Genomic DNA, 8782 nt, shown 5'->3' with positions numbered 1-8782 from the left:
CTGGTTTGGCTAAGCGCATCAGGCCATCAAGCGGCTATCCAGATTCGGGTTCACGATATAAAGAAGGCGTTAGGAAAACCGCGGTCCACAACATTTACCTACTGCGTCTGCGTGTTGCTTTCCAAACTGTAACCACCATTGTATCTGCCACTCACCTCACCATACTAACCCAGCAACCGACACCCTTATGCGTATGTGTGTGTGCGTGTGTGTATGTGCGCGCGTGCATGTGTCCGTGTGTGTATGTGGGCGTGTGTATGTGCGCGCGTGCATGTCAGAATTAGAGGCCTTCGTTGAACGAAACGTCAAACAGAGGAGAAACCCCTTTGAGTAGCATAATACGGAACCAGCGTTGTTTAATGTGTGTACTGAAAATGAACACTGATGCTTACTTTCACCATATTCCGACGGGAAACTGTTATCGAGGCTTGACATGTGATTCGATTCCTCTCCCCGTTTTGGATAATCTGGTCTGACCCAAATGGTGATTATTCCGAGCCGGAGGTTCTGGAACCTCACGCTCCCAGTTGTTCAATTTGGTGTCGGGTTTGATCTCATCGGTGAGTCGGGGTGAATGCACATCGGCTGCGATTTGCACAGCATGACCGGAGCCGCCAACTTGGTTGGAAGCTCCGCTGGGGTCGGTGGAATTCGGACTTTCGGTGGAACTGTGTGACGTCGCCGGATGCTGTTTTTGAGAATGGGATGCGAGACACGCTGTGGTTGTCAACAAGGTACTGGTCGAGGATGCTTCAGTCCACAATTCCGAATTGGATGCAAGCTGTGTGTAGTGGGGGAGAAATTTGTCTGTTCAGCAAACAGCCAGTTCAGAAAATTGTGGTAAAATACTTTGTTGCCATCAGGAAACCTACACCTGGCGAGACTAGTGGTGGTCCCACCCGACAAGGACCGTCCATGAGACAAATCACTTCTTGGGAAGAAAGCCCTAGTTTTCTGGAACGACTGAAAAGCCCTCTAGTCGAATGGGTAACTTGAATCCGTAGGAAATAGACTTATCCCAAAATGCGAAATGCTGCGATAGATCAAAATCCAGATATATGAGGTAGATAGTGTATGACGCTTTCCGTGTTCTTAGAAACGTCCTACGTTATACGCTGTCTGTCCTCTCTTTAAGTTGGGTCCTCGTATCACTCAACAGCATTTATGATTTATTGGTAAATTACTTTAGTAATCATTGTTGGCAATTAGTTCAAGCACGATGTGGCCGAAATTAGGAAGGTTGTCTTACACCGAGTAATCGATGGCTTAGCAGGCAGGCTTAGGAAATGAGTGGAACTGGCATGAACAATCCGTTTGATGTACCAGAATAGCGCAGTTCTATTTGTCATTAAAACCTTTGATTCTTGGTGTGGTGCCCACTTTGCGACAGGATTTGCGTATAGTGAACTCCTGTAGAACGGTTTTATTGATTCATTTCCATGCACAACGGGATTCATCGTTGTATTCTTTCCGTTTTGTGCTTGCATCCCTTCCTCTAGTTTTTGACCTTGACATTTCAGTTTCTGACCTCTTTGTCTTGATTCAATGCGATCTTTGAGCAGGCGTGTTATTTTCTGCCTGACTTAAGTGTACAAGGTCTCCGTTCAGTAATAAGTATGCATCCACGACTTGAGGTCAGTACTACCTTATAATTTTGCCCTTGTATTCATAGGATCGAACATTTGTTGATACAGCCTCTTTTGAACGATGCGAATTTTTGGATTTTGCGCTTAACTGGGCATGACCCACGTGATTACTGGACGTTATCAATAGGTCCACACGTGTAGGGTGTCATACACCTCTGAATGACATTTGGGAGGCAGAACAATCCAGTCACTCTATCAGTGTGCTCATCAGAAGCACCTGTACTTATTCGGAACAAACGAATCGTGTTACTGTTGAATAGTATCAAGTCTCAAAATGAGTGCAAACGTTTTTTTCTTGAGTGGACTCCTTACTTGTCAAGAAAATATACTGCGATATACTGAACATAGTACCGACTAAAACACGAAGCTGACCGAGTGGAAGAATACCATAAACCAGGGATTCAATTAGGCCTCCTGTTAAAACCAATTTAGTGTGAAAATCGATGCATTTCGCATCAATACAACATTTAATTTCTCCTCCTTGAAAAAGTGGCGGTTGAATGTAATCCCATGAAGCGACGGGCCTAACTACCTCGGGGTGCGCTACGTCACACCGTTTCAATAATCGTGCGAAAAAAATCGGCTACAGAAAGGCCAAGGCTTCAGGTACACATTCGCTTTTGTTGGCTGATTTCCTGGCCTCCAGCATGTGCACTTTCTGGAAATGAGTGAAGCAAGATTCGTGGTCACTTGAGTTTGGGACTGTAAAATCCAAACCGACTGTGCAGAGTCGGACAGACCGACCGACCACTATCACAGATCCAGCGAGTGAAACCGGCCTATGAAGCCATCGCCCAAAGATCATTTCGAGCTATTTTTTCTGTTTGTGTGACTTAGTTCGGTGACTAACCCCTCCGGCTCCACTCACACTGGAAGATAATTGCATCAGTCTATCGTATACTTCCTATAGATTACTCCCTCCCAGACCTCGCAAACCGCGTGCCTACGGTTTTTTCAATATTCGGGAGAGTGTAGGCGCACTTTTATCGCTCCACCCCTGTCTCGGTGGCCAGACTACTCACTCGAATTATAAGCTCGCAGCCCTAATGTCCGGAATCGAGGTCAGTCAGCTGATGTCTGGCCCAGACCGAATGATCGTACGTCAGTCTGTGCTGAAAAGGCATGGTAGAAGGCACGCAACGCCAGCCTGTGGTCTGAGAAGCACATGCCTTTTGAATGTACTTTTAGAAGATCGTCCTGTGGCTTCGCTTTTTTCCGGCCTCACCGGCTATCCGTAACGTCTTACGTAAGTTGACCAGCATCCACTGAGATCTCTTTTACACGACCATTTTGAATGACTCGACAGTGTTAGCTTTACTGTACAGTTGATAGTCACACCATGCAGTCGCTGTCTTCTCAACTCACCGAAAAGTCGAAGCATTGATCAGAGTGACCAGAACCACTAACCATGACACTGCCGTGAATGTGTTATCAAGCCTGATTACACCGAAACTGCACACGAGAGGTAACCGAGCAAGTTAAATTTCGCTTCCATAGCCCAACAGACTATTTGCGCTGCAAAGCAAAGTCCGTGCTCTCTTCTTATCGTAACGCCACACATAAGATTGCAGAAAGCTCTTCGATAAATCACCACCGATTCCACCCAGGTGCGGGGTGTTGTAACCACAAAAAGTTACAAACTAGTCACTTAAAGAGTAAATCATCGTTTGCCGAAGATAGTGCTCCATTCATTGTGCCTAATTCAGGGTAACGCAGGCAAAGGTGGTCAAAACTTTACCTAGAAGATGGGAATGAAGTCAACCACAAAAAGTCTGAGTGCATTCTGTGCGCACGCTCTTCGGGATGAGGTCCGCATGTTCTGTTCTATGCCTGGTTGGAGATGCTGCAATATGTGGCTACTAATCACTGTCATTGCCGTTTTTTGTCAATTTCCAAGTGTATTGGCCATTGATGTCTTCGGAGCGTCACCAGTCTAGTGGGAACACCGGATCAGCAACGCTGAGGTACGTCAAATGGTATTCGGGAGAAATAACACGCCCACGATAGAAGAACTGTTCACGTTGCATAGATTGCGCTGGCTTGACCATGTGCTTCGTAAGCCAGTCGACTGATTCTCTGTAAGGGTTCTTTTCGCAGAACCACGCGAAGGGTAGAAACGAACCAGGGGAGGCCAAACGATGACTTCACAGCGAAGCGTGAAAGCCATTACCACCAAACCCAGATGCGCCGGTCATTACCTTCTCTCTGGATGGGTACCCCCGAGAAGGGCCACATCAATGTTTAGAGACATTTCCAGACATGGCCCATTTGGGGCCTCAACTGTGCTCGTGCATCCAACTTATTGCCTTCCTGATCCCCACAATTAAAAGTGCCGTACTTACGCACCAATTTTTCAGCTCCCGTTTCAGCTCCCCAATGTGCAGCTGCCTACCCAACCTCCCAAATCATCGACTTAGTACACTACTCATAAGGTTGCTGAAGCTCCCCAACAGCTGCCTACCCAACCTCCCAAATCATCGACTTAGTACACTACTCATAAGGTTGCTGAAAGCCCTTCGACACCCCACGAACGACACAAGGGTTTGGTCACCTGACGCTCAACTTCAAACGCCTAATCCCAACCACTAGTAGATCTGATCTCCTTAATCCTTGAACAATTCTGCCCATTCACTAGCAGCCAGCCCACAACAAAAACAGACGCACGTAGTGGGACTATAAAAAACTGCCTGAATGCGCAGACGTAATGCGCACAAGAGGGGCCGGCCACCGATTAGTGGTGAGTGTGATCTGGAACCTGAATATCAGGCGATCTGGTCAGTGCAAATGGCGAAGCCCAATCAGAAGAAAAACAAGCTGTAGACTGCGTATTCAAGTACTCACTACTGTTTCTTTGTACATAGTATGAAAATGAAAACTGATCAAATGAGTAAAACGAACTAAGACGTCACGAAGAGATAATTATCTAACAGTAGTGGACAAACGCTTTTTCCATCTGATAGCAGGCTGGGGTGTAGACTGAGTACAATTGAATGCTGTTAAGGAGAAATCCATTCTGGAATCAGACAACAAATAGATCAACAGTACAATCATAAAGGTCGCATTGCGACGAATTCCCACTGAATATCTATGTTAGATCGGACGTAATGCAGTTTATCCAATACTCACGGTAGAATGCAATAGCTGTTATCGTAGTTCGCCTGAACGTGATTCATGCGGAATATCTCATTGAGAAATTATAGAAACATGGTTCATGGCGTCCGTTGTCTCTTTACTGAGGAGAATAAAATCTATGACCTATCTCATTGGTTTACAAAGAAAGCGAGAACTCCCTTAATCGAACATTCCACTCAGGGAGCACGGATGAGGATAGATGACTGCATCGACAGCATCACCAGTGGTTGCTTGATGTACGTCATCATCAAAGACAGCAACATCAGTGTTGACACTGGTGCTTCACTACACGACATACACGCAGAATTCGTATCCCTTAAATAAAACCAACGACCTCCAGGAGCTGCATGGTATTGTTTACTTTGAGATGAACGTCAAGTTTTCTGTCGCACAATAATCACCGAATAGAAACCAAAAATGCTAACTTTGCTACAGCGGTCCATTGGTGAACGGGTCTAGATTGGAGATGGAGACTGCACCACTGATTTCGTGCGATGACTGTGGGCATTTTTAACCAAGTCGATAGAAGAAAATCTCACATACATTCTCCCACCCACTCAACGATTCCTCCTCCAGTACGATCGCACGACTAAAATAGAGTTTGCCTCCCTGAGCTGAAACCACGTCACTAGTAATGACGAATTGATCTGTGGCATTGTAGTGAGGTTGCGTTTGAAATGATTTTCTGTAAATGGGTCAGCTCTGACGCGGCGAAAGGAGGGGTACGGTAGTCTTCCTAATAAGCTCTTCGCAAAGAGGGGAGATGCACACCGTGAGACCTGGCTCCAAATTGATACAATTTTGGAGAGAAACGAACCGTTTCAAAGGTAATAAAATTCCAGAAAGGGAAACCAATGTACTTGTTTATTTTATGCATTACCACCATGTACGCGCCCAACTGACCGAATTAAGTCAAGCTGATTGCAGACCCTTCGGTTGACCCCATTCAGTCTCCTCTGGTTGGCTAATCGAGGTAAATTTTACAGGCAATGTCCCTCCGAGGACAGGCAATATCTAGCCAGTCCTTGGAGAAGGTAAACAACCGTTCAGCTGTAGCATCTTTTCGGTACCTAGCTGCCATGTCAACGGAAGGATGTTTGAGGGCTGGGATACTTCCGGGTTGCCCAAGCCTAGATAGGAGCAGTCGGGATGCTGAGGTGGGGGTCGAACCAGGGAACTGCCGATCCGTAAGCTGGCGCCCTAAACACTGAGCTATCTCGAAAGTAAGCGGATCTCCAAAAAGTCAACAAAAGTGATGTTGAGGTTCCTGATACGGAACTTTGAAAGGAAAAGTCTACGGTACTAGTTACATAAGGCTATACAAATTCATACAACAACGTTCAATTATTCACGTTCCTAGCGTCAACAAGTGCGCAGGTTCGTCACCGACTGGCACAGTGCAGTGTCAACGCCCGCACGCCAAACAACAGTGAGCAGAATGTAGGCTTAGTAGTGTGGGTTGCGGTCGTCCCTTCCGACGACAGTCTCGTGATCCTCATTGACGGTGCGATCACAAGGAACTAATGAGAAAACAAGCTCAGAAAACGGGAGACGAAAGCGCATGGGTAAGCAGGTCAGCTGGATACATTCACACATGCGAATACGCAGGTGTCGGATGAGACGGTCTTTTGGGAAAGGCCAGTAATGGGCCCCACGACCGTTTCCGACCTCATCACGGCCGACAGACTCAGCCAAATTCAGTTCAGTCTCCTGTAAAAATCAAATTTGTTTGCAGATGAGAGTAGTTTCCGGAATGAGTCATAATCGTGTTCAAGAAAATTCATAAATTATCGTTTTGAATCGATTGGTTTCTCTGGCGTTCATGTAAATCTCGACCTTTCTCAGAGCTCGCCTTCAAGGTCATGAGAGCATTCTAACCAAATAGCATAGTTTCGTGATTCATAAATTGAATTTGTAACGCCAGACTGCAGCTGTTTTAGCTCAGCTATCTCGATAGTTAACGACACTGGGTGACTGGCAATCCATCAAGTGATGGGCATTTGTGCTGAGCACGGACCAATCAGGTATTGAATTTTTTCAGGTATGTTTGGCTTAGCGTGCCTCCGATCGTTCAGAGTTCTTGTAGTAGGGTTTGTCCTAACGGACTTGTGCTCTGCACCGTAGAGGTCACAGCGTTGAGAGCTTTTGGAAGCGCTTGTTTCAGTTACCATTTACCTCGTCTGTCACCTCTGGAGAGTGATGCTATGAAATCTGGTTCTGGGGAGATGATCTTCTTCAGTAGATGATAGAGTAGCCGCTATGCCGCAGTGGGACTGAAATAACTTCACTTCGTTTTTCGGGTGTTGGTGAGGTTCCAGTACGTGTTCATAATCTGATCCGTGACCTGCACGTACTGTGATGTGCTGGCTAGCCTGTGTCCTCATTGTGCGCTCCTTGCGCCGCTCTGAATGTCCAACAACAGCTGACAAGTTGAGTCGAACATGGTGTTCTCATGGCACTGATGAGACGAAATAAACGCATGAATACTTCTCACGCTCAAATATTTGTGCCGTGTCGGTAATATGCTGGAATGAAAAAGCACAGTTGATTATATATATGTGCCTTGTCGGTAAGATGCTGGAATGAAAAAGCACAGTTGATCACAAGTGTCACCGTGCCCCCTGTTCGGTCTAGATCTTGTGTTTGCTCCCATCGCAGACGCTCGATGCAGCGATCCAGTCCCAGCTCACTCTTACCGGACAAATGTCAAGTGAGTGGTCAGTCGCGTCCGTCTGACATTCAATTCGGTCAATCCGGGTTCATTCGTAATCGAGGGAGTTCCTTTCCCGAAGAAACAAAACTCTGGAGCAGGCTTTGTGTATCGCTAGACTTACACTGCCTAGTGTGTAATTCTACCATGTAATCTGATAACCCATCTCTTACTATGTAGCTCCTCAGGCGTGCAATACTGTCAATCGGACATGATTCCCACGGAAATCTGATAAGTATTTACTTACTCGTCAATTCAGCTCCCGAAATGCCCTGAGCCGATTAACTCAGATTGCCATATTGGGCAGATAAGATGGGCGTCAATAAACTCAACTCGCCGATGCACTAGGTTCAGGCTAAGACGATTCTGAACTCAAGATGATATTAGGCAACAGTACTGTCTTTTTACCATTTTTACATGACTTCTTTGGTAAAAATTGTATTTTCAAAGATAACTCTGCTTAAAATAGTCCAAAAAAAACAACATTTATGGAAACTTAGAAACTTTGGAGTTGCATTTCAGTGAACTTGATGACACCGAAGTCGTACCCTCTAAGAAAGCCCACCCTGCAGAAGAGACGGTCATTGTTTGTGCATGATGCCTTTAGAAATAGGCCAGCCCAGCAGAGACATGCGCCCTGGTGGCATACCCCGATTGGTAACCGTTGGGTTTCGCAAATATCCGACCGTCTGACATTCAATTCGGTCAATCCGGGTTCATTCGTAATCGAGGGAGTTCCTTTCCCGAAGAAACAAAACTCTGGAGCAGGCTTTGTGTATCGCTAGACTTACACTGCCTAGTGTGTAATTCTACTATGTAATCTGATAACCCATCTCTTACTATGTAGCTCCTCAGGCGTGCAATACTGTCAATCGGACATGATTCCCACGGAAATCTGATAAGTATTTACTTACTCGTCAATTCAGCTCCCGAAATGCCCTGAGCCGATTAACTCAGATTGCCATATTGGGCAGATAAGATGGGCGTCAATAAACTCAACTCGCCGATGCAACAGGGGTAAGACAATTCCGAACACAAGATGATACTAGGCAACAGTACTGTCTTTTTACCATTTTTACATGACTTCTTTGGTAAAAATTGTATTTTCAAAGATAACTCTGCTTAAAATAGTCCAAAAAAAAAACAAAATTTATGGAAACTTAGAAACTTTGGAGTTGCATTTCAGTGAACTTGATGACACCGAAGTCGTACCTTCTAAGAAAGCCCACCCTGCAGAAGAGACGGTCATTGTTTGTGCATGATGCCTTTAGAAATAGGCCAGCCCAGCAGAGAC

This window comes from Opisthorchis viverrini, assembly GCF_000715545.1.
Source record: "Opisthorchis viverrini unplaced genomic scaffold opera_v5_204, whole genome shotgun sequence".
NCBI classification, from domain to species: Eukaryota; Metazoa; Platyhelminthes; class Trematoda; order Opisthorchiida; family Opisthorchiidae; genus Opisthorchis; species Opisthorchis viverrini.
The sequence above is the reverse complement of the archived record's forward strand: the minus strand, read 5'-3'. Positions refer to the sequence as shown.